We start from the raw sequence: 25,847 nt of genomic DNA on the forward strand, positions 1-25,847 counted from the left end.
ACATTTGATTTCGTGTGTAGTTCACAACCCCGGTAAAGCGCGCGATGACATGCGACCGTTTCTCGTAAGAAACGGGTTGATAACCCCGCCTCTTACACTGCATCCTTGCGTTCGCCTATCAATTGGCTCCTTACTGATTAAAACGTAAGTGGGTATTTTTTTTAAGGTGAGGTTTTTTTCCAGTGCAAGAAAAACCGTGGTGAGCTTATATTCGGTGCCAGGAAAAAGTTGACGAGCGTTTGTTTCTTGAGTTTTCTTTTTTTTTCGGTGAATTTGTCCGATCACCTGAAGGAGCGGTAGCCCTACAAACGTCAACCAATTCCCACACGAACGCGCGCACACATGCCCGCACGCGCGCAAAAAGCTTGATACGAAAAGCGAATAAAGAGAAAAGCATGCAGGCATAAGACGGATGACACGAGGCAGCTGCTTATGGCCATTTGATTTGTGCCATTGTCAGCCTGTCATGCTTGTTGCATCCAAGCTTGGCATGCCCCAAGAATTTCGATTTGAGTTTCTTACATTTATACTTTGGAGACTAAAATAAAAATGGCCTCGCTGAATTCTGACCATGCTCTGTAAAGAAAATTTTTATGTCTTTAACCCATAGCTCAGCGGCAGCGCAATCATAAACATATTACGGGCCACAAAAAATTAAACAAAATTCAGGATTATGGCATCTTCTGAATGCTGAAGGAGCCGGGACTTGGCCCATGGGTGTAATGCATTTATACAGTTTGGACCACGTTTGGCCCTTCTAGATCGCTCTTCAGCTTCCTCCTCTCACGCTCCACATGCTTTTTTGTTCTGAAAAAAAAAAAGAATTCTCACGGCTGTACGAAGTTTGCTTCTCATGATACCTGGTTATATATATATATATTGAACAGAGCTTTGGCAGCCAAGGTTTGGCTTATTTGTAATTGTGGACGCATCTGGGAAATCACCGACCCAATTGCAAAAGTAGCAAAACACATGTACCCTAACAGCGCATATGTGTTACTAACCAGGGTGATTTGCCCAGCCTCTCAGTCATAGTAACAAACAAAAAAAAAAGCACAGTCGGAAAAGGATACTTACGACAGTAATGATAGGACGCAATCACACCATTAGGCACGTTTCTGTATGCCTGTGCTGTCTTCACTGTGATGGACTATGAAAAGCCTACTTCAGCGGTTGCCGTGAAGCGTGGTCGCCCACGGAAGTACGTCTCATAATAATACGCATGAAAAGACAAAAAATAAAGTAATTTAACTCAACATGAAAGCTGTCGGAAATGCAGAGCGTGATTCGCCATAATGGCGAATCACTGGCGAGGTTTTCGAAGCCTCTAAGGACGCCCTATGCGACGGTACGCCGGGCTCTACTTGGGCCCGTTATCTCGCTGCGCCACCTGATTCCGGCAGTCGCTTGACATCGAGCGTTACAGCGAGCTACGACCACAAGGCGAGCCCCTAAAGTGCTCTGCACTTAATACCGCACTGAGGGCGAACGCCACCCCCACACTACACCACCGCAACCGCTACGACGCAAAGATTACACGCCAGGAAAGTATTTATCCCTCTAATGACAAACACATTGTCGGAACAGAAGACAGACCTACCACTAGACACAGATGACCGCATAACTTGAAATTAAATGTAATAGTTTCGCACTCACACAAGTAAGCAGTCAAGTGTCTACCTGAAATTTTTTCCCCTTTGGTGCCCACCTGCCTTACCGGGATGTGCCAGGATGTGTCATGTCAGAGGCGGCCTCAGAAATCGCCATCTTGACTGTTTGTACGCATGTTTGTTTCGCCACGAAATCACCCAAACATTTTGTTGCTGCATTTGAAATGCGCTTCCCCAGTCAGTAAAACAAGATTCCCGAGACCGGAGGTTGAACGCCACCTTCTCGCATACGGCGTTCGCGAAGCCTCCGTGCTGAGCGCAGGCTGCGCGCTGTCCGTCCGCATTTTTATTCACCCCCACGAATTTCCCCCTCAGCATGTCCTTCTGCTGCTCTGCCTTTCAGGGGCCCCTTCCTCCACACTCGTCGTAACGAACTTTCTAATTATGCGAGTACGCACCCGTAGGGTCAGCGTATGCGCGCAAACGAGGTTGCTGCTGGTTGAGGGCGCGTGCACGGACAACTTGCACTTCTGCTGCTGCGCTTTCCGAGGCCAGATAAGCTGGAAACGCTGTCGCGGCCGCTCGGGTTAGCGTACCTGCAACGGTGAGGCGTCGGGGACGGTTACCGCCGACTGGAAACCGCCGCTGCGTCAATATTGACGCTGCACGGACCAAGAAGCAGTGGGCCGAGATGCGAAGCGCGCCGTATTCGAACGCCCCGAGTCTGTCCACCGCATTACCATGAGGCCCCATATATATATATATATATATATATATATATATATATATATATATATATATATATATATATATATATATATATATATATATATATATATATATATATATATATATATATATATATCGCACAGCTCGGTATTCTGGAGGTCGTGGGTTCGGATCCCACCTGGTGGGCATTTTTTCTCCACTTTCTTTATTTCTTTCTTTCTTTCTTTCTTTCTTTCTTTCCAAATTCTTTATCTGTTTCAGTGACCTACCACATCGCCCCCTTTGCTTTCCGAAGTTTTCTTGACTGCCAACCCTTATTTCTGTCTTATTTTCATCAACGAGCCCCTCATTTCCTATTCTGATTCGCTATATATATATATATATATATATATGTACGTACATACATATGAGGAGCTTGAGAAAAGGGGTTGGGAATTAAGTATTCCTTTTTTTATTGAATTTCAGGACGAATTATAGCCTCAAGGCGAAATTACAGTCAACGTGGCATCGACGGAGTCTTGTCTTCTTTCGCCTGTGACTCTACTCAGCCGGCGGGCGTCGTTGCCGGCAGTAACGATCGTTGCCTGAGGGTTTGAATGGGGTGCTCGAGGTACCCATAAGCTGATACTCGTTACGAAAAGAAAAATGGCCAAAAGTAAAGCGGCCGATCGGCGCTAATGCGAAGCTGCTTTTCTAACCCTTAAGAAGCACGAAAAGTCGTAGGGCACGGAGATGTTTGCCCGCTGCGCGGCAAAATAAACAAACACCCGACGGCGTGTCGGTTCTGCCGAACCCGGCTAAATGACTTTGATTGTTTACGTTAACGCTCCTTGTAATTTATGCCCCGCCATTCACAGTAATTGGGGAAGGGGGGGGGGGGAAGAGTAGTGTTGGAGGTTGGTGTCGAGCAGACGCCAGAGGTACGATAGTGGGAGTAAATTCAGCTGTATTTTTTTTGGCTCGTTACAAGATGTTTGCGCGGTTCCTGAAAGGCATCCGATGGCTCTCGAGTGCTTGCACTGTGCAAGTTCTGTTCTACAGGGAGGGCAGCGGTACCCCAACCTTAGCTGGGAACACTTGGCCGAGGGTAACGTAAGTTTTCCCCGTTATGAACGACACTGGGTCCAAGGTTTTGTTTTAACACAAAGAAATCGCCTACGAAGTATTGCAGTCCTTGCATCTACACCAGTTTTCATGCTATAGTGCAGTGGTTCTCAAGAATGAGTGTGTTTGGGAGCCCTTTCGGGCTTGAAAAAGTGATGGGGGATCCCACGATGAACTATGTTTATCCGTTTCATAATGTCGAACAATTAGCACATGCTGCTAACGTCTCCAATATACTTATCGATGTCCGCCTTTTGTGTTTGAATTTTATGTCCATGTGTGGTATTCTCTAACAATTTGCTCTTGCAGCTTAAAGTCACTGAAACACCTGCATGCTGCCGTTTGTGTGTCTGGCATTTCCGCATACCCGGCGTGCTGTGCAAAAAAGCCGACGTATAAACTTCTGCTTCAAAACAAAAATTTAAACAGGTCATGCAGCGAAGCCACCGTTTTGTCAGCCAGGTTTGGAAAAAAGGAGGAAAAATGGCGGGGCGCTAGATGGGAAGGGTTTTGAAAAGGGCTTCGCGGACACCTGAAATGCCCTCTCAGACCCCCTGGGGTCCGCGGACCCCCATTGGAAAACCACTGCCATAGTGGATTAGCGGAGCCCACTTTGGGACTGCTCCCAGGGTGCACGACATGACTGCACCCATAACCTGGAGCGAGCAAAAAGACCGCTGCGGGTGTCAAAGAGAACATTATCCTTGACCAACTAGTTCGCATCTATGTAAAGCTAACGTGCTGCAAAACAGCCATGGGCTAGCGATGCAAAGCAATTTATTGTGCGGTCGATACTATCAAATTATTGACTAATAGTCGAACGATCAACAGTATAAAAAGCTTTCGACAGGATTATTAATAGTCTAATACAATCTGGCTATAAACTGGCCATATTAATTGTCCAGTGTCGCGAAATCACTCACACAGACAGATGGTACACAAAAACAAGTTATATGTAGATGGTGACGCAGAAAACCGTCATTACTGTGTACGGCGTCCAATAAGACGTACACCTAAAACTAGGACTAATTACGGCAAACAATCGGCCACTTATCAAGTACCACATGGCTTGAACATCCTAGCGGATAATTTAAAATTTAGCACCAGTGCAACCGTATTTAAGACTGAAACTAAGGTGATGTTTATAGAAAAGAAAGTGAGATACGACAATCACTAGGCGTGTCTCCCTCTAAACAATTTAAACTGTACTGTGTGAAGACGTGATTTTTTCATAGACATGAGGAACAATCAGTAAGGAAACATTTCGTGTTGTATTGTATCTGCTGGCAACAGTTATTGAAGAAAAAAGTTTTATGTATATTGTATATCTTGTGATTCTCATTATTGGAAATGTACGATTTTTTGTATTTTTCCTAATTTACTTATTTTTTTCTCTCTCTATTGCTGGATCTTATTGCTAAGCACGCATATTTGATTTGAACATGTCCTCTGCTGTGAACTCCTCTGTTGTGAACTCCAGAGGGTCAGGAGCCCTCGTCAGGCACTCAATGCCTTTAGCTCCTGCTCCTTCAGCAGGAATTGTAACAATGTCTGCTGAAAAATAAAGTCTTCTTTTTCTTCTTCTTCTTCAGTAGGGTCGATCACTGAATTTAATTAAGTTATCAATATTAATTCTGATAGGCTGCAAAGAACATCAAGGGACTCTAATGAAGTGTTGTCAACCAGAAACACTGAAATAAAAACATTATCATAATAATGATAAATCTACCGCTAACAAAATCTAATGAAGCAATAAAAAGTTTGTTCAGAGATATCTCGCTGTTAGATTTTCAATTAGGCTTTCAACAAATTGTCAAAGTTTTTTTTAGTGCTTTTCCGCCACTAGGAAGTCAGCGCCTACCGCGAATGAACGTATTTTGAATGAACAGAACGGAATTAATAAAATGAAGCATCTTTCGTCCCTTTATGGTAAGCCATGAATCACCGAAACAAGAATGTAATCCTGAATATGACCCCAACGCCTGCGATAGTGAGAGATTTCAGATAACTACAGTTCTGTCAGATAGTGGCGGATAACGTAAATGACTTTGTGTACCTTAAAATAAAATACGCATCGCTAGGATGGCAGAATATTTACTATCGTTTTCACGTGAGAACCATGGGTAAAAATTTTGTTTACATTATTTATTTCGAGTCAATCTGCACCATCTTTCTAAATCTTTGCATTCTGCCAGTACTATTGTAAGCGTATGTAAATGTAAGCGTATGAAGAGGAGGGGGCTGTGGCAGATTTGTTCACTATCTTGGCGAATACTCCACACGGCGAGCACGGCATGTATATGCGGACACTCGTGATGATGACCAGTTCAACTTGCTCTGGTCAACCATCGGCAGTGCTTTTAGACAATGAATAGCTTTTCAAGACTGCACATAACTTCGGGCAGAGATACCTTATTGTGAACGATATCTAGAAATTTATACCCCTGTCACACGGGCACTTTCAATCGTGATTGAAGTGAATCGCGATCGAGTTTTCGAGCACGCTCGACGCACTGCCGCTGCTACACTGCCCGTTTCAATCGCGATCGAGAAGTTGCACCGGTTGCGCTCGTGTACGCCAGACGGCGTTAACAATGTACTTGCGGCCGGCGTCTGGTAACTTCGCGCGATCGTAGGTATGCGTAACTATGTAAATGTTACTGAACGCTTATTTCAGTCAAGCTATTTGACAAAATTTGCGGCGTTAGTTGAAGTTGTCCCCTTCTGTTCCATTGATGAGCGGGGACGAGAGTATCGCCGCTTTCGTTCGATCGCGCTTGAGAAACCAGGATTAAGTTCGAGCGGGATCGAGCTCGATCGCGATTGAAACTGCCGTGTAGCATGCGCCCGATCCGGATCGAGCTCAATCCGGATCGGGCGCTGCTACACGGCAGTTTCAATCGCGATCGAGCCTGATCCCGCTCGAACTCAACCCTAGTTTCTCAAGCGCGATCGAGGTTTCCAACATGGTTTCCAAGCGCGATGGGGCGAAAACGGTGATACTCTCGTCCCCGCTGACAGAAATTGATAAGTTCAACTAACGCCAGAAATTGTAACAAATAACTTGACCCGAATAAGCGTGCGGTAACATTTATATAGTTACGTATACCTACGACCGCTCAAAGTTACCAAACGCAGGCCACGAAATACATTTTTTGCGCCATCTGGCGTAAGTAAGTGCAACCGGTGCAACTTCTCTATCGGGATTGAAACGTGCCGTGTAGTAGCGCGGTACGTCGAGCGCGCTCGAAAAGTCAATCGCGCTTCGCTTCAATCCGGATTGAAAGTGCCCGTGTGACAGGGGTATTATGTGCAGTTGCCGGTCACTCTAAAGGCAAAACAACGGCGTGCAGTTAATTGATCGTGCATGAATCGGCCGGAACAGGCGGATGAACTTTAAACTTGTTCTTTTAAAGGAAAGCTACGAATATGTTTAGACATACTGGTGGTTTTTGAAATGTGCCAAAATGTCGACCCATGAACCTCTCCGTTTTTTGCGTCCATAAGAAAAAGAAGTGCCACGGCCGGGAATCGAACCCGTCACCTCTCGCTCAACAGTGCAACACATTAACCACAGCGCCGACGCGGAGGGTAGTGCTTCAACCTCGTACGCTACAGGTCATAAATCGATGTTGAGCTCGCAACCGTCCATTCATAGAGATTTCGCTACGTGCAAGTTGGCTGTCGAGTCTCAACCATTTTAAACAGGGCTGAAATTGTCACAAGGAATGAGTGACGACTGTTCTTTTGGTTTTTAATCGTCCCTAAATCGTATTGTAATAATGTTGTTACTTTGCGTCACTGTTTCTTTTTATTTCACTTGGTTCACATTGTTTAAAGCCCAGGACTGACCCGTCTGGCGTCATAAAAGTCTAAAATATCTGTCAAGCAGGATTGAGGCCAAAATACGAATGCGTAAATATATTGCCACTTTTTCTTAAATCCAAGAGTGGATATAAAAGCTCACTACAGTTTTCGTGTCAGGTATTTCGAGACATTTTTTTTATGTCGTGACATTGGCTCATTTAAGCATTTTTTTTTTGCATTAGGTGCATGCTCTCGAAGCTCGGAAGAATTATTTTATAAATTCGGTATTTTTCATAGAGCAAACTTTTGCCTTGAATACTAACATAGCGAGAGAACTGTGTGGAAACATTTTAGACTTGTGGAATTAGTTTGCAACAGTTCCGGCCTTCAGCGTTACACCTGATTGCTTTTATATTTTTTCATCTTTATAGGATTAACTCTCAGCTTTGATCTAGAGCAAAAATCAAGCTATCAATTTTAGTGCTGTGTAAGAAAACTTCGAAGACCACTCACTCAATAACTGTGGAACGCAATGTGCGAAATAGGTGGTCAGTTTTTAAACAACACTCGAGCCCATGTCTTGCATGAAGGGCTGCCTAAAATCTCCTTATAAAACTTCGAAGACCACTCACTCAACAACTGCGGAACGGGATGTGCGAAATTGATGGTCAGTTTTTAAACAATAACAATGTACATGCCTTGCATGAAGGGCTGCCTGAAATCTCCGTATCCATAAATTGACGTACGCAGTCTTTGCATTCACGAAGAGCTGTAGTTTTGGCCACAATGAAACGTCCGTTGCGAGAGTGACCTTTCCCTGTATCACTCAATGACACCCGAGGTTTCTGCCATGATCGATACGGCCGGTCGCGTATGCTTCTAACATGATTACGGAGGTCCTGCTGCCTCAGGTGCGAAGCGTCAACAGAATCGATTCGTCCGGGTCGTGCAAATGTCTCGGCTGAAACCACAACAAAAGTAAATCTGAGATTTGTCCATTTGGGCGGCAGAGCTAGAAGAACAATCATTCGGGGGAGAATGCGCAGATTCGGCATCGTGCCCACGGAAACACGGATGTACACGCGAGGGATTGTACGAGCCTGCGTCTTGCGGAACGATAATTTTCTGCACCCAGCGCGCGGTGTTTTCTTAAGAGCGCCGAAGTACTGACCTGACACAGATTATAAAACTGATGAGGTGGGCGCTAATCTTCAGCAAATAACATTACCGGGAATTTCGTCCTGAGTTGTTGGTCGGGCGTGTGTGGGGCAGCCCTTGTAAATACAAGTTTGAGAGTATACGCTAATACATATGCATGGATTATAGGGTAATGGCAGCACGACGGCAACCATAAACATTGCGTTACACAAAGTTGGGAAGCGGAGTCTCCCGACGTTATATCTTTATCTAATTTGCCTTCCCTTCTAGGTTTGCCGCTGGTAATGGCTTGTGTTCGCATTTTTGCTTTGTTTATGTCTGCTGCTTTAGCTCACGCGGGTGAGGATGTGTGAGGCAGGAAGGAAATGTTCTGAAGCTAACAAAAAAGGGTAGCTAAAAAACTCTGACCATATATTCTATATCATTTACATGCCAGCTGCCTTTATGGACCCTTACCGTGACCACATTCTTAAAATCCTCCGTTCTTGCGTTTTAGTTTTATTAAAACCAGTTTCTTCAGTTTCTCTTGAAAATCGATAACTTGCAAATTCACTTTCCAGCGAAGATTTTCATCTAAAGGAGGCGTCATCATCTGAAATCAACCACCATGGTTTGCTTCAAGATTTTACTTAAGAACACCCCTTTATACTCCAGAGTCAATGGCTGAGTGCAAGAATTCAACCGTGGCAGGGGTGTTGGAGATGAGCCGTCGTTTTTGTGACCATCAACTCACAACACACACACAAAAAACGCTGACCTCATTCTAGTCGTTATTAGGGGCGAAGCCCCTCAGGGACTAGGGCTGTTGGCGTCTGCTGTCGTCGTCATCGTCGTCTTAATGATCGTCTCACGGAGTCACGGTACTAAAACTAAAACCGGGAAACTCGTTCACGCCTCGCGCTAGACTACGCGTGCTAAAAAAACACCGGGACACTCGTTTACGCCTCGCGCTGTAGCGCTTCGTAACGCGTACTAAAAAAACACCGGGACACCCGTTTACTCCCCGTGCTAGAGAGCTTCGTGCTTTAAATACAATAGACTTTTACAGCAAAGCTGTATAGCTCTACCCCCCAGCGGTTTCATTTCCGTTGTCGAAAATGCCCAGGCGCCCAGAATACACTTATACACTGCATGCTTCGCCCCACCCCAGGTTTTACGCTAGTGGAGATGGCCCGTGATTTCATGGTAGCCATTGTCAACACGTAGAATAACTGAGCTATTGGGAATACCACAGGACTGAGAAGATCATATTCTACTGCAGGAGCGCTTGGTTTCTCAGACGCCTTCTCAACAGATGTGATAACTTACTGATGAGCAGAAGGGTATTGTGCACGCAGGGGAAGGAACAAATAGCCGCTCCTTGGAGACGTAGGCGATTGCCTTGCTCGACTCGTTCCTATAGATACTAGGGGGCTTTGGTCACCAGTGATAGCCAGTAATGAAAGAACACACAAAAAATTGATGCAAGCCTTCATCGGCTCCCAACACTAGCGTACGCAGGACGGGTGAGTGCGGTCATGCAGAGTGGATCGCCCCTGCTCCATAAAAATTCTTATGATTCAGGCTTAAGAAGGGTGGAGGCAAAAAAGAGACGACTAGCTCTCGCTCATGAAATAACGACTTCCGATAGCCCTTGTTGAGTAGCAAGCGATGGGCCTCGCTTACTCGGCTTCAACCCCAGCTCTCACTTCGACAATCAGCCATTAAGTGCCTCTGCAAAGGCACAAAAAAAAATGAAGACAACAAGCGGAGGGCTTGGTAGACTCGCTCACCGCCTCCAGATGCTTGAGGAGTTTAATTTTTTTTTATTTATTCGTTTTCAAAATTTTCCGTTTAAAGATTTTTTTTTCGAAATATTCTCTTTCTGAACATTCTAGGCCCCTCTTACCCGATATGACATTCTGCGTGCGCCACTGGCTCCTGACTCAAGAATATCAAGGCGAGAGCTGGATAAGGGACGGAAGTAGTCTTTTTAAGATAGCCAATTCGCGGTACTCATTGATTTCGTCGAAAAGTGCCATACTTTAGTTGCAGATTATTCCAAGCCTTTTACGCCTCGGAGAGAAAATCCTAGAGTAGAACCCAGGACTATTTCTGCTGCCGAGGTAGAACCCAAAACCTAATGTTTATCCCATAATTTTACCCACAGTCACGCATTCGTCACTGCGGGTGCTTGCTACCAGCAAATATCAATGATTTCCCCATGTTGTCGTGGCACCTTCAGCAACTCAGCGGGTGCCATGGGCGCTGATTCACCATAACCTAAACGGGACGGATATAATATGCCTGTTGGAACAACACCTCCCATTGATAAGGGTCATGATAATCGTGGTTACCATAGCACAAAACTCGATGCCAGTATTATGTTGTAAACTACAGACACGTTCAGTTTATAGTATTGTAAAGATACCAGAAATGTTATTCTTTTGAGAATGGGAACTCAACTTATCCTCAAGAATGACGAGTATCAATCTTTGGCCGTAATGTGGTAGCCATATATGAGCGTGCGAATCACGTGCACGGTGACATTGTCGCCGATAGATGCCGAGTGAGAGACGCAACCCCCCTCCACCCCCCCACACACACACCAAAAAAAAAAAAAGCACCCCAGTAATAAATAAATACATAAAGTTGTTTACCTTTACCGCAAGTTATGAACACCCGGAATACGCGGGAGAGGCTGGAAGAGCTATTGGTGCTGCAAACTTTGCCGTGCAGTAGTATCATAGGCAGACTGCACCCAGCTTCAGAGCGACGTACACGTGATTTCCCCCTGGCGCAAAACCAACTACCTAGACCTGAATCCTCTGAAGGCCGTCGCTAACATACACTCGAAATAATTCTCCTTTAACCTCTTTGTACCACCCCAACTCTCAGACGATAAAAAAAAGCAAGAGTAACACGCGATTTGGTTGTTTTAATGGATTCTAAACTTCGGTTCACACCCCATGTTAACCCCCTAGCACGCACATCTCTTCGGACTCTGGGTGCGATCTCTCGCGCAACAAAAGACTTCTCAAGTGGATCGTGTCCTTTAGCTTTGTATAAAGTCCTTGTTATCCCCAAGGTGGAGTTTGCATCGGCAGTATAGAACTGTAAGATTGCGTCGTCATCTTTGCGCTTAGAGAGGGTGCAAAAAAGTTCTACTCGTATCTTCTCTCTCCGCTACTCCCGGCATGTAAAATACGCTTACAACGACGTCCTCAAGCCGCTTAACCTGGAAGAATTGCAATGGAGACGCAAGAACCAAGATTTATTATTATTTTTTTTGTTAAAGTGTACCCACTCCAAATTCGACAGCCCGAAATTAGTGAGCTCTGTCTGTTCGGCTGCGAGCACTCAATGCGAGCACTCCATCCCCACACGCGCTTTGGTGTTACGACCACAGAGATGCTGTGTCCTGTATGCCGTGTGCAGTGCGTGTATAATAATACATTTAACATATACTTAGACGTATCTTCAGGCAATATTAAGTCTTTCAAACGTTCTCTTAAAAATGCAATTATCTGAAGCTCTTCGTTCTCCCTCAGTATGGCATACAAGGGATTCCGAGTTTTCCGTTTTTGTTTGCATGTGTGCGCGTGTGTTCACGCGCGCGTATGTTTTGTCCATACATTTCAATGTACTTTGTATGTTGTTTTCAGCACATGACTGTTTGCATTTACCTGTACTTTTTCATGATCCCTCTTTTCGTGCTTGCTAATGTACCAGACCGCAATGTTCATAGCTTATTCGTGTACTTTGTGTACTTGTGTGCTTCTGTGTGCTTGTGTGTGTGCGTGTGTGTGTGTGTGTGTGTGTGTGTGTGTGTGTGTGTGTGTGTGTGTGTGTGTGTGTGTGTGCGTGCGTGCGTGCGTGTGTGTGTGTGTGTGCGTGTGTGTGTGTGTGTGTGCGTGTGTGTGTGTGTGTGCGTGCGTGCGTGCGTGCGCGCGCGCGCTACACTATATTTCGTGATTCACTGCACTTCGCAACCAGTATCTCTACTGCCTTGTTTGTTTCTTCTCTGTGTCGCCCTGTACTTCCAGTGCACCACCCAAGGAAGGCCTAGGGCTGTTGGTGGGCACTCCCAAATAAATAAATAAATAAATAAATAAATAAATAAATAAATAAATAAATAAATAAATAAATAAATAAATAAATAAATAAATAAATAAATAAATAAATAAATAAATAAATAAATAAATAAATAAATAAATAAATAAATAAATAAATAAATAAATAAATAAATAAATAAATAAATAAATAAATAAATAAATAAATAAATAAATAAATAAATAAATAAATAAATAAATAAATAAATAAATAGCCAACCAACCCCGTCTCCTCCAGTGGGAATGAACGATTGAATGGTTTTGCGGGCACCAAGGCGTGCTCGCAGAGCATTGATACAGGTCAAGGTAAACGGTGCACAATATCAATTGAACCTGTGAACTCGTTCGGAAAACCAATACGGGTCCACCGCGTGTACAATAGATGAGGATCTATTCAATAGAGAAGGACCAGTTGGGCGTGTACTGAATAGCCGCCGTGTGGCAGTTCAGTTCAGTTGCACCACCAACTCACGCTTGATCAGATGCGAACTGCAGTTCAGCACGCCGGCGATAGACCAACCTTGACAGCACTACCCCGAAGGGCAAAAAAGATGTCTGAAAGATTAAGTAAATAAATTGCCATAAAAATGTGGACATAAACTGGAAAACTGCCTAGAGGGGTGAGAAATGCAAGTGTAGCGTGAACGCATTATAAAATGTGTTGCACGAATCGTCCCTGATTCAGCCTTCACTCAGAATGGAAGACCTAGATGCCGAAATTGCGAAGTGTTGTAAAGCTGGCCGCTGTGCACTGACCGCATGTGCTACGCGTGAATGACCCCAAGCAGTTGTGTTGCTAGCTAATCTGGCTGTACTGAACGGATTAGTTTCGATATACAGCTCAGAAGACCAGCGGTGACGAGTTCGTATTGATCGGTGAAAGGTCAACCGACGAATTGCAAATACACGGTCAAGCTAAAGAAACATGGGCGGGGAATATGTTCTTGTACCGTGTTCCCACGGTGGTGCAAGCATAGCGTGTGAGTTTAGGGAAAATAAGCGATGAAAGTTCTCAAAATTATGCTTTCTTACTTCAAATCGATATTCCCAACGAGAGTAATGTCATGTTGTCCGTGTTCCGGCGTTTGACCTGGGGCAAGATTGAACTCTCCTTTTCGGGGCATTTTTTTTCTCGAAGCAAAACGGATTTCCATGTTTCATTCAGCGACAAAAGCGCAGTCGAACTTTTGCGAATTTGGCATTTTGTGTCCGGGCAAGAGCATACATGTGTGGGTTGGCGAATATTCCACAGCCCGAGTGTTTTCGTTTGCCCGAGCGAGCTGAGCCTTGTCTGCCAAGGACGAAGTCAAACCTAGCGGCAGGCAATATTTGGACGATGAAAGAGTATGGTTCTCTTGCGTTTATCGTTTGGAAACTTCGGCATGAGTATTACACAGTCAACAAGCGGGCACCGGTATCATTCGTGACAAGAAAGCTTTCTTCTTTATTGATTGACTGCACTGTACTTTTATGTGCGTATCTTCTGTTTTTGTCTCAAGTTTTGCTGTGCAGAGGAATGTTTACCTAAGCCCAGTGGACTTCATTTCGCATTTCTAATCTTGTTGATGTTGGCTTTCCTGTTTGACTGCTGATCACTTTACGAATCAATCAATCAATCAATCAATCAATCAATCAATCAATCAATCAATCAATCAATCAATCAATCAATCAATCAATCAATCAATCAATCAATCAATCAATCAATCAATCAATCAATCAATCAATAAACCAATCAATCAATCAATCATGTTTATTAACGTGCCCAGGAACAGCCAGTGGCCTGAGTGCTGGCACACGGATAGTAACCTAAAAACAAAATACAAGAAACATTGCAAGAAACAAACATACAGTTCACCCACAAATTGAAGTAGCCAAAATGAAATAAATAAAGCACAGGCGCGCAATGAAAGGTGAGTACAAGTAAAAAGAAAGAAAGAAAGAAAGAAAGAAAGAAGGAAAGAAAGACGCCTTCCAAAACTAGTCTTGTAAAGTACGGCAGCTTAGCAGTGAAGATAATAACAATCAGTTGCACTGCATCAGTTATTAGCAACAAGTAACGAACAACGCTTTCGCAGTTTCTCATCTTGTAAAAACAAGCAGGCCAACGAAGTTTTCGAGAAAAATAACTAAAAAAACAATGGCAGGGGTATAGGGTAGATGATAAGACGAAGAAATCACAGAAAACAGTTTCAAAGATTTGTAACTGTCAGTTGATTAAACAGAAACCGCAGATAACTTAAATTGCAGCTATCGAACAAAAAAAAAAACGATTCATGTCTAACATACTGTATCAAACAGTTCAGTTGAGTAAGTTTTAAAGGAACTTAATGTCAAGGCGTCCAATGAAGTAGTAGTAAGAATATTGAGCTCTACGGACAGGAGACCGATTAGAGTATGCGCAGCGGTCAAGAACGGGCGATGCGACCTGATGGGCGTCTTTGGAACACTAAACTCTGAACAGTTAAGCAGATCTGCTCAAGGAAGGTCACCATGAACAATTTGTTAACGAATGTAAGATCTGCACGCACACGCCTGCAGTTCAAGGAAGGGAGGGAAGGAGCTATGGGTAAGGCCGAATGAAGACCAAGGCTGTGACTATGATGGCGGTGCTTAAACATGCAGAAAAACTTCTTCTGCACACGTTCTATTAATTCTAGATTTGGAGATTCCGTTCCAGGCAACAGGAGCATATTCCATCTGAGGGATACATATTGTCTTACATAGCATTAGAAATTGAACGGTAGAAGCGAATTCTTTTAAAATCCGACACGCGTTTCCAAGACGGCGGAGCGCTCATCGGGTGATGAGCCTAATGTTACGAGAAAAAGAGAGGGTACTGTCGAAGAGCACCACAAGGTCCCTAATCTCCTCAACCCTTTGCACAGAAGCTCCGTCAATACTGTAGGAAAACAGTAGACGATGGGTTTTCTGGCTGTAAGTGATAACCCCTGCTTTAGCAGGGTTAAAATTAGACAGTTTTTTGCTGCACCACACCGATAATTCCGTCACGTCACTCCGCTGGGCACTGCACTCCTGAACACCGCTAATGCGCCTAAATAGTTTGCATCATCAGTCTAGAGAAAAAATGAAGTTTTTTTAGAGTATTGACACATCGTTCATAAAATTAGAAAACAATAGTGAACCCAACACGGAGCATTGAGGTACACCCCTTTTTGCAATGTAAACTGCAGAATTTTTGTTGTTTACATCTACGTAAAAGGACCGGTCAAGGAGATAATTGTACAACAAGGAAACAAGGGCAGCGTCTACACGGGACGCAGTGAACTTGTTAATTAATAATTGATGGTTAAACACATCAAACACCTTACTGAGGTCAGAATAAATGACGTCTAACTGGCCGTTTTCGCGAACTGCAGCCGGAGCCTGTGTCATAAAGCTGGCAAGATCTGTAACCGTCGATCGACCCGAGAAAAAGCCGTGCTGATTTGGTATTAGAAAGTTCTTGACGCAGGCAGCTAGAACTTTGTACAGATCGGACTTAAAGAGTTTTGAGGCAATACAGTGGGGTGAGATCGGGAGAGAGTTAGTAACGATAGTTAGTAGTAGTAGTAGCAGTAGTGGTACTACTACTACTACTACTACTACTACTACTACTACTACTACTACTACTACTACTACTACTACTACTACTAATGATAATAATAAAAAATAATAATAATAATATGATGATGATAGTGGTGATCATTCACGTTTATTTGCATTTCCAGGAGCCTCAATTGGTTTTAGTGCAGGCGCACGGACAATAAAATAAAAACAATATACAAGAAATAAACAATCATTAAGACACACAATTGGAGGGGTGTACATGAAGTAAGTGAAACACAGGCTAACTTACAGGTGAAAACAGGCAAAAAAAGACACCGACCGAAACCAAATATACTCTTCATGTAAAAGCACAGCATCTGAACAATTAGGATAGTAACATTTACCGTTACACTGCAATAAAGCGATGACATGAGAGCAGCGAACGACGATTTTGTAATCGCTCACCTTGTCGGCACCCCTAAATAAACACAACAACAAAGTATGAGAAAAAAACTTTAAAAAACAAACAAAAACAATGAAAGTTGCATCCAGAGAAATGAACAAACAAAGAAATCTAAGCAATAATTAAAAAAAATGCGTATAGATATTGTTGAAACCAAACCGCAGAGGAAGTAAGTTTGACAGAAAAATCTATGAAGTACAAGGCAGTTGTATATAGATGAACAGGCTGACAAATCACAGAAACAGTTTCAAAACCATTCAACTAGCAACTGGTTAAACAAAACAGTAGCCAACACAAAACTGCAGGAGTAAGTTAACACGCATAAAAAATTGGCCGCGTATCTGCTCCTTTCGTTGCAAATGTCGCGAAAAGACGATAGTCTTTGTAGACATTTGCCAAGGAAATGCCCCCCTTTGCTTTCCCGCTCACCTCTCATGTTGTTCCTGCACCGTCGCGCTCATCCCAAGGTAAACACACTAAAGGTTTGCGCAAGGCGATTTGAATTTTCCGCGTTCCCATGCTACAGGCCGGGTTCCTCGATGCCAGCGCTGCAGTACTGCGGAGACGCGCGTGAATGAAGACGGCCGACTACAAAGTTTATAGAACCGCGTGGCCGTGCTCCACGTGCGTTCCAAGGAGAACGTGGAACCTAGCTAGTGGAACCTTTCGTTGCTGTTGCCGCGTGATTTTTCATATGCCGCCAGGAGGCGGCAGTTTTCTGCAGTAGATGTAGAATATCATTTGTTATCGAAAAACCAAGCATCCATGAATTTTTTAATAAATGAATACTGTAAATATCCCTTGTGTACTAATTTCAGGTCTTATATATGCGTAATGTCTTGTTCTTGTTCAACAAAGTTGACAAGTATGAATATATAAACCGGGCTTAGACACTCACGTTTCGCTGTGACTATTGCGCTATATCAATTTTACTTCGGTCGGGTGGCTGAATCGAGTTACAGACAGACAGACGGACAGACAGACAGACATACAGACAGACCAAAATTTCTGGGTTTAAGTAGCCCAAGAAAGACTATCGTCTTTAAAAAACAATGAGCATCCTTATACCTACTACGTCACGATGGTGGTCCACTGATTGTCAATTCTCCTCACAACATGCGTCCAGCGCAACTTTTCTTATTTCTCTTATTTCAGCTAGGATATCTCCCTCTCGAGTTTGCGCCCTAATCCGAGACGCTAGTTTCCTCCATCTAAGCGTTACTCCCACCATTATTCCCCCGGCTTGTCGGGCCGACCCAAGTTTTTTTTCGGGGTGCTTAGTAAGTCCCCAAGTTTATCACCATTAGACAACCCCGCGAGTATGCGTTCGTTGTATACTTTTCTTTTAAAGATGATACTTTCTTGGGCTACTTGAACGGGAAAATTTTGGTCCGTCTGTCCGTCTGTCTGTATGTCTGTCTGTCTGTTTGTCTGTCTGTCTGTCACTCGATTTAGCCAGCCGGATAAAGTGAAACAGATTCTGCGCAATAGTCTTATGTACTCACAGCCAAATCTAAACGTTTAAGTCTGGTGTTAATGTTCATACTTGTCGACATTGTTGAACAAGAACAAGACATTGCGCAAATATACGGCAAAAAATCAACACATGAGTGATATTTGCAGCGTTCCTTTATTTAGAAATTCATGTATGCTGGGTTTTTGCGATAGCAAATAAAATACTGCATCAACTGCAGAAACCCGTCGCCTGCTGCTGCCAGCGCTACCTGGCGGAATAAAAAAATCAAATGACAACAAAAACGAAAGGTTCCACTAGATAGGTTCCGCGTTCCGCTTGTAACGCTCGTGGAGTAGGGCAACGTGGTTCTATAAACGTTGTAGTAGGGTGCCTCGATTCACGCACGTCTCCGACGTACAGCGTACAGCAGCGCTGGCATCGAGACACCAGACTTGGAGCAGTGGAACGCGGTAAATTTAATTGACTCGAGCAAACCTCTAGTGTGTTATCTTGGGAGGAACGAGACGGGAGACGAACAGCCTGAGAGGTGAGCGGGAAAGAGAAGGGAGGCCTTTACTTGGCAGGGGCGCTAGTCGACTGTCGTCTTGCGTCGACATTTGCAACGAAAGGAGCAGATACGTGGCCACTTTTAATAACAGGAGCGGGGGGGGGGGGGGGGGTTTGGTCTGCTGTTCATTTCTCCTGGGTGTTTTCAGAACGCTCTCCATCCCAAAGTGATTAATTGTACGAACAATTTCCTACTCGTTGTCTGGATCGGCATTCACGATGCATTCGTCTTATACATTTATTTTTAGTGACTAGGGTAGCCTGCGGTTTATTACTCCTGAGAGTTTGCCGAATGCTCTCCAGCCCACGGTAGTTAATTGTACGCCTCATTCCCTTCTCGTGGCTTAAATCGGCACTCACAACTTTCCTAAGATAGTTATATTCATCCACCTCTTCTATACATCTTTGCCTAGGCGGAAGAGGACGCTTCTTGAATGTCCATTTAACATTATGCTCGACTTTTCACAGTTATTTTTAACCCCAAGACTAAGCTTTTCGAATGCAGTTCCTTTAGAATCCACAACAAGAGGACACTTTTTTTTTTGCTGAAGGTATTTAAAATCCTCCGGTGGCCATGACCGTTAATTGCGATAAAGGCCTTGTGGAGCATTCCTAAGGTTTCTTCTTCCTTTTTATGTCAACAAAAACCGCGATGCTGCGTGCGGTCTTGAAATATATAGGTGTTCCGTTCCACGCACGCGAAGATCTATTCTCCGCCTGCATTAAGAGGTGGCGGTAACTTCGTCTGAGGTTCACATCTACTCATCAATTATGCGTTTCCATTCAAATAAACGTTGCACGTGTTATATTTGCTTCTCTCGTTTTACCATTAACTGCTACAGCGATAGCGTACTTGCGTCGTGTAGCAACGATAGCTCTTGCCACTATACCAACGGCATAAATTGACAGATGATGAGCGCGCTCTAACATTGTGACGCCGTGCGGTGCGGCCGCTGCCGTGTTTACGCATAGGCCTAATTGAATTCCGGCCTTGTGGGTGTCTGTCCGGCTAATACGTGGCATTTCAGCGGTTCCTTGCTGCGGCGTCTGGTGGGAGAGGTATGCGGACGTGCTGTATCCGCGTTTCGCCGTGCTGCCAACGTGTTTTGGTGTGCTTCCACTGGTATATTTCGCTTTATAAAGGCGCTTGTCAGTGTTGCAGCATATTCAGAGCGCATTTTGTCCAGCGTTCGTGAGTCCTTTTATATTTTCCGGCAATTTCACTGACTGTGAACGTTGGGTCCGCGCTCTCAACGTGCAAAATTTCTTTGTCTGCTGAGATAATTTTTTCCGCAGCGCTAGTTGCTAAGAGGGCACTCCTGGCTACATACAGACAGACATACATACAGACAGGCACGCATACAGACAGTAATAACACCCAACCATACATACATACATACATGCATACATACATACACGCATACATACATACATACATACATACACACACACACACATACATACATACATACATACATACATACATACATACATACATACATACATACATACATACATACATACATACATACATACATACATACATACATACATACATACATACATACATACATACATACATACATACATACATACATACATACATACATACATAAATACATACATACATACATACATACATACATACATACATACATACATACATACATACATACATACATACATACATACATGTACACACACATGCCAAAGTTTTTGCGTTTAGGTAGTCCAGAAATACTATCGTCTCTAAAACTTTCTAAAACAGGCGCTTTCGCAAATAAGCATGACTGGATCACGTCTGCGACGAAAAAACTGTGTGTGTCCCAAAACTTCGCATACCCGGGTTTTCGTCAGTTCGTTTAACCCTTACCTGCTATGAATTTTACAAAAACGGTTACAGCTGCACCTCGTACAACTCCCGCGTCGTGCAAATAAGCGGTCCATAATTCCTAACTCCCTATTCACTTGTGCCCTAATTCTGTACCATGAGATTATACGTTTGGGCGAGTTTTCCGTCAAACAGGAACTCAGCCCTCATGACATTGGTTTAAAATTATATTCGTTTATCCCTCGTGCAAAATCGGGTATTTCTCGGCCCTGAAAAAAATTCATTGCGTGATTACGTCACCTAACATGTGTCATCAATTTTGTCACTACAGGAATATGCTAAATATGAACGAAATGATTTCCTTCGTTCAGTTCACGAAGTGTTTTCGTAGTTAAACTAATCAACGTAAAAGCTTGCATTTAGGGTGTAGCCGACCCAACTCTAATAAGTAGGGGTGGGCGATTGGTCGATTAACCTTCCGAATAATCGATGAATGCTTTAGTCGTGATTAATTTTTTAAATCGGTTAAGCGGTTGAAGTGTAGTGCGCCACGAGAGGAAAGCCTGCTATCTTGAACCCTGCGTGGGACTCCGCGTTTTTTTTTTCTTTTTGCGTTTTTACGTCCCACGTACCAGCCTTCTCCTTTCCATTAGCGGCCGCCACACTAAACTTCGGCGTTGCTTTTGTCCAGATAGTCGCTGTCAGTTTAAACGATCTATTGACGTCGCGTCCGCAGGCGAAGGGGGAATGCCGTGCTGTTCACGCCGTGCAGCTATGAGCTGAAAATGCTCTTTGGGGGCCCGTTTAACCGAAACATCCTGCTTCCGCATCGCGGAACCTCCCTAGCGAAAGCGATCGGCGGCGGCTGTTTGAAGAATTTACACTCTCGAAGCCATTAAGTAGATTGTACAGGGCCATTGTACGCTGGACAACGAACCCTGAGTCCCAAGATGTCTTCCCAAAAAAACCGCCCGCGACGATCGCAGTCTCCCAGCGAGAAAGCTGTGAGATGCGACTCACCTGTGTCGAGAGTCGAGACGTTAGTATGCGCTGTCCATTGGCACCTTTGAACTTTTCCATGTCACGTCTTTTTGCGCCTCGTCAATTATCCATGGACTTCCCGGGAACAGAGCTGCCTTTGATGCCTTTCGCGCATGCGCTTTCCTGGTTGCGCTCAGCTGCTGGTGGCAGTCTCCTTTTAGTGTTCGGCCAGTACCGACATGGACGGCTATACCAGCATCAAAGGCAAACTCGCAGGGAAATTTGGGTTTGAAGTAAATTGTAGGGGCGAAGTTTGCAATCCGAGACAAGTTCCCTACAGTGCAAAAAGGTCTTTACCTTCTGTGGAAGCGTCAGTTCGCTTCAATACCACTTGCGAGCGAAGCACACAGGGCAGCCACTGCAGCAGGAATCCTCGCAGAAAACGCAGACCACAATCGACGCCTATACCGCAAAGCCCCTTTCAACGATGAAGGAAGAAAGCATCGCACAAGCCCTTGTTACCTGGATTGTGTCTTCTAGCCATCCTCTGAACATTGTTTAAGATGACGGATTAGCGAACGTTCTAAGGATTGCTTCAGGTTCATCATGCTACCAGCCTCCGTCACGTCGTGCAGTGGGTGCTAGGGTGGACGCCTTATACAACAGGAAGAAATCCGACGTTCAAGCGGAGCTTTCTACTGCCAGTTTCATCAGCTTAACGGCTGACTTCTGGACTTCTGTGCCCAACGCTGCCTACCTCGGTGTGACGGCTCATTGGATAGACGATGACTGGGTGCTCCGATCGGCAACACTTCAGGTGAGACACGTTCTGAAGCGGCACGCGGCGGATCAGTGTGCCAGTGAAATATTGGAAGCTGCCATAGACCGGGGAATAGATGCTAAAGTGGTAGCTGTGCGCACGGATTGTTGTAAAAGAAGTAGCCAGCCGACATCCGAGCGTGCAGCTACCCAGAAGACAGTCAAGTCGAAGGTCACAGCGTGGAGACTGGAATGCACCGATAGCGCCACTGAAAACGCAACATGTGGACGCCAGAAAAATTGATCCGCTGAAACGGCCCCGAAAGAATATGAACCTACTGAACCGACGATGAACCCAAGCGCCGTATTGAGGGAGGGGACCGTAAAGGCATGCTCAAGAGCTTTCAGTCATGAAAGCCCATCCAAGGGGAAGACGAAGATGAAAGGTACGCCCCAAGTACGTTGAGCAAAATGCAAGAGTGCGCACATGGAGAACAGGAAGAACAGCAACGAAGGAAACGACAGGCACACCATCCGGCGCATAAGCGGTTTCTCCAGGCAACGCAGGACCAACCAAGAACGCGCAGAGGCACTTGTGTCAGCGAGGCCGAAACGTCAGTCGTCGGGTGGCTGGAAGAAAACTCATACGGTGCTGTGTAACCGGAATGTTCTCGTGCTGTTGACTCCATCGCCAAGCCAAGTAAGCAAAACGTCGAACGCCGCAGATGGAGATAGACGACATCGTGATTGTGATCCTGGCCGCTGTATGACAAGTTCTACGGGCAATCTTCAAGTTTAAAACTGTACCTTTTTTTATTTACCGCCTAATCATCTTGGGCCCGCCGGAAGATGGAGAAAAGGAGGAAGGGGGCGAAGGGGGCGTGAGCACGCGCCACGATCATCATCGGTAGTTGTGTTCGATGACATGGAATAAAGAAGCACGTATCACTCCGTCTAGGTCTCTGGGCCTTTGACTCGCGCTAGCTTCCGCGACACGGATAATGCCCGAAACATCTGTCTTGGGGTGGAGAAAGCGAACTTTCAGAACTTGAGGTGCGCAGCTCATACTTTGCAGCTCTGTGTACAGAAGGCGCTCAGCGTAACTGGCGTGGAACGGCTTCTTGCGGTTTGTCGACGCGTTGTGTGTCATTTTAAGCACAGCTCAAGTCACCAGGCGGTTCTTTCAAAGCATGCAAGTGACCTTGGTATGCCCAGGAAGAAGCTTCAGCAAGACATCGCTACGCGCTGGAACAGCACATACGTGATGATAAACAGTCTGATTGAGCTCAAGGAACCTTTGCGCCGCGCCATGGAGGACGCGACTGGCAGCAAGACACTCACTCCGCACATCACAGGTGTCGAATGGGACATGTTGGAGCAGCTTCAGGATACGCTCAAACCGATGCTTGATGTGACCGAACTCCTAGGGGGAGACAAGTACGTAATGCGGTCCGTGCTCATCCCTGCCTTGAAGCTACTCAAGAATTCCACGACGACGAACGACTCTGACCCCGCTTTTATCTGCCGCTTCAAGGCCATGCTGGTGGATTCCGTCGAAGAAAGGCTCCTTGCGTGGCCGCATTACAGTGATTACGAGGTGGCCACATCTCTTGATCCGCGATTCAAGAGACTCGCTTGCATCGACAGAGATCGCCGCGAACATGTGTGGGAAAGACTTGCTCAGCTAACTAAGCCATCCGCCACGCCCACTGAAAATAAACCCAGCAAAAAGCGAAAGTACCAATTTGTGGCCGAAAGTGAAAAGCAAAGCACACCTTGCCATTGTCGTTATATCGCTCTATGGCAGAAGTAGCCGACGACGATCTGGATCCTTTGGAGTGGTGGAGGGTGCAGAGCCCACTCCTTTTGGGAACTAGCACGGGTTGTAAAAATGCTGCTTTGTGTTCCGGTAACCTCAACTCCAAGCGAGCGTGTGTGCAGCACAGCCGGGATGACTGTCAACAAGAAAAGAAGCTCCCTGCTGCCTGAAAATCTTAACAAGCTTCTTTGCCTCTGCAACTGGATGACTTATCATTGATGGTCTAAAACGATTTGTACAAACTAGCATCGAGACCATGAAAATAAAAACAACCATAAAGAAAAACTGATCATTCTTTGTCTCCTAAGCCTTATTCATCTAAATGAACACATTCGATTAATCGATTAATTAACCGATTAACGGCAGCCGATTAATCGGATTAAAATTTTTGATCGACGCGCAGCCCTACTAATAAGGTTATATAAAGGGAACACGATTTATTATCCAGCAACTGCAATTTATTTCGAAGCAATTGCGCCTTCAGAAGAATTAGCAAGGTTGTAGTGCGACCCGCCGCGGTGGCTCAGTGGCTAAGGCGTTGTGCTGCTGAGCACGAGGTCGCGGGTTCGATTCCCGGCCGCGGCGGCCGCTTTTTTGATGGAGGAGAAAAGCGATAACGCCCATGTGTACGAGATTCCGGCGCACGTTAAAGATCCCCAGGTGGTCAAAATTAATCCGGAGCCCTCCACTACGGCGTGCCTCATCGCCTGCGTTGTGTCGGCGCGTTAAACCCCACAATCAATCAATCAAATCAAAGTTTGAAGTGCGACAAAGGAAATGCACAAGCGGTGTGGTTCTTGTATAAGATGAAGCGGAGGCTTCATCTTTGCAAGGCGAATGTAAAGGAAACGCCTCGGTCGAACTTGCCGACGGTGATACTTCTCAGGAAATCAAGGTATTCAAACTCTGCGGACAAAGGTTTAACCATAATAAAGTGCTCGTTAATGCATGTGCATAAATGATTTACCGCTGCGTTCACAGCGCATTCCCCTGAGACAGCGCACTTTGCCACGTTTGCCCTGGTTGTCCTGATTAGTCAAAGCTTACCGCCAAACGCTGCTGCAAGATCATAACGTCTTCGCGAGTTCTAGATAATTACCTTGCGTTGAGGTGCGGATAACTTTAGCCCCATTGCTCGTTTGATAAGCATTGATACAAAAACAGCTTGCTTTTTAAAGACCGAGGATGTAGTGTTGTATAAGTCTTCAAAGAATTGTAATTTTTCCTGTATTATACACAATTATGGGAAATATTCCCTGCGTCGTTTTACGTTATCAAGGATGCTTCGGAGTTTCGCAATGGTGTTTTTTTTTTAAACACGAAAGTGTTTTATTCCCGGATACACTAAGCTTTCGCTGACGTCATGTCCGTCACAGAAGTGACGCCAGTACAACGAAGCAAGTGGCCTGTAAAGGGTGCACCCCTGCACACAGGGCCTTCTTGCGGGGAAGTAACTTTTAGAACTGAAGAGTACGTTATACTTAGGGTTGTTCGTTTTCAGGTTTTAGATTTTAACACGAAAGTGTTTTATGCCGCGAATCCCTAATGTTTCGCTCACGTCATATCCGTCACGGAAATGACGCCAGTACATCTTTGCCGAAGCGACCCGCCAGCAGGACGTCGCTTGCCAAGCACACCCACAAGACATCCGCCGACCCGCGAATCATGCTCAGCTGCAGATTTCGCGGCACATTTCACTTTCGTGTTTTACTGATTCCTACGAGAGAGGAATGAACTACAGTTTTTTTTGCTCTTCTCTTCATGTAATAACTTTTATTTTTATACGCACCACAGGTTTCACCGTATTGCCTTTTTTGGCTATGCATAAACTCGCATACATCGAAAATTGAGTCAAAGCTTGTATGGAAGCCACATCGCTAGGCCTCAGGCTCTCCCATTACGGACAGATGGACCGCGAGGGCTAAT

At 44.9% G+C, this 25,847-nt stretch overlaps 2 protein-coding genes and 1 pseudogene across 2 annotated transcripts in view; 2 read left to right on the forward strand and 1 right to left on the reverse strand.

Moving 5' to 3' along the window:
* LOC144178678 (RYamide neuropeptides-like) overlaps window positions 1-25,847 on the reverse strand; it is a 123,314-nt gene that overhangs the window by 77,550 nt on the left and 19,917 nt on the right. The window lies entirely within an intron of this gene.
* LOC144178677 (uncharacterized) overlaps window positions 1-25,847 on the forward strand; it is a 183,634-nt gene that overhangs the window by 56,456 nt on the left and 101,331 nt on the right. The window lies entirely within an intron of this gene.
* LOC144179746 (E3 SUMO-protein ligase ZBED1-like) lies at window positions 23,412-24,140 on the forward strand (annotated as a pseudogene).

This window comes from Haemaphysalis longicornis, unplaced genomic scaffold (assembly GCF_048455015.1).
Source record: "Haemaphysalis longicornis isolate Haplotype H1 unplaced genomic scaffold, Haemaphysalis longicornis Haplotype H1 scaffold_4, whole genome shotgun sequence".
In the NCBI taxonomy this organism is placed as follows: domain Eukaryota; kingdom Metazoa; phylum Arthropoda; class Arachnida; order Ixodida; family Ixodidae; genus Haemaphysalis; species Haemaphysalis longicornis.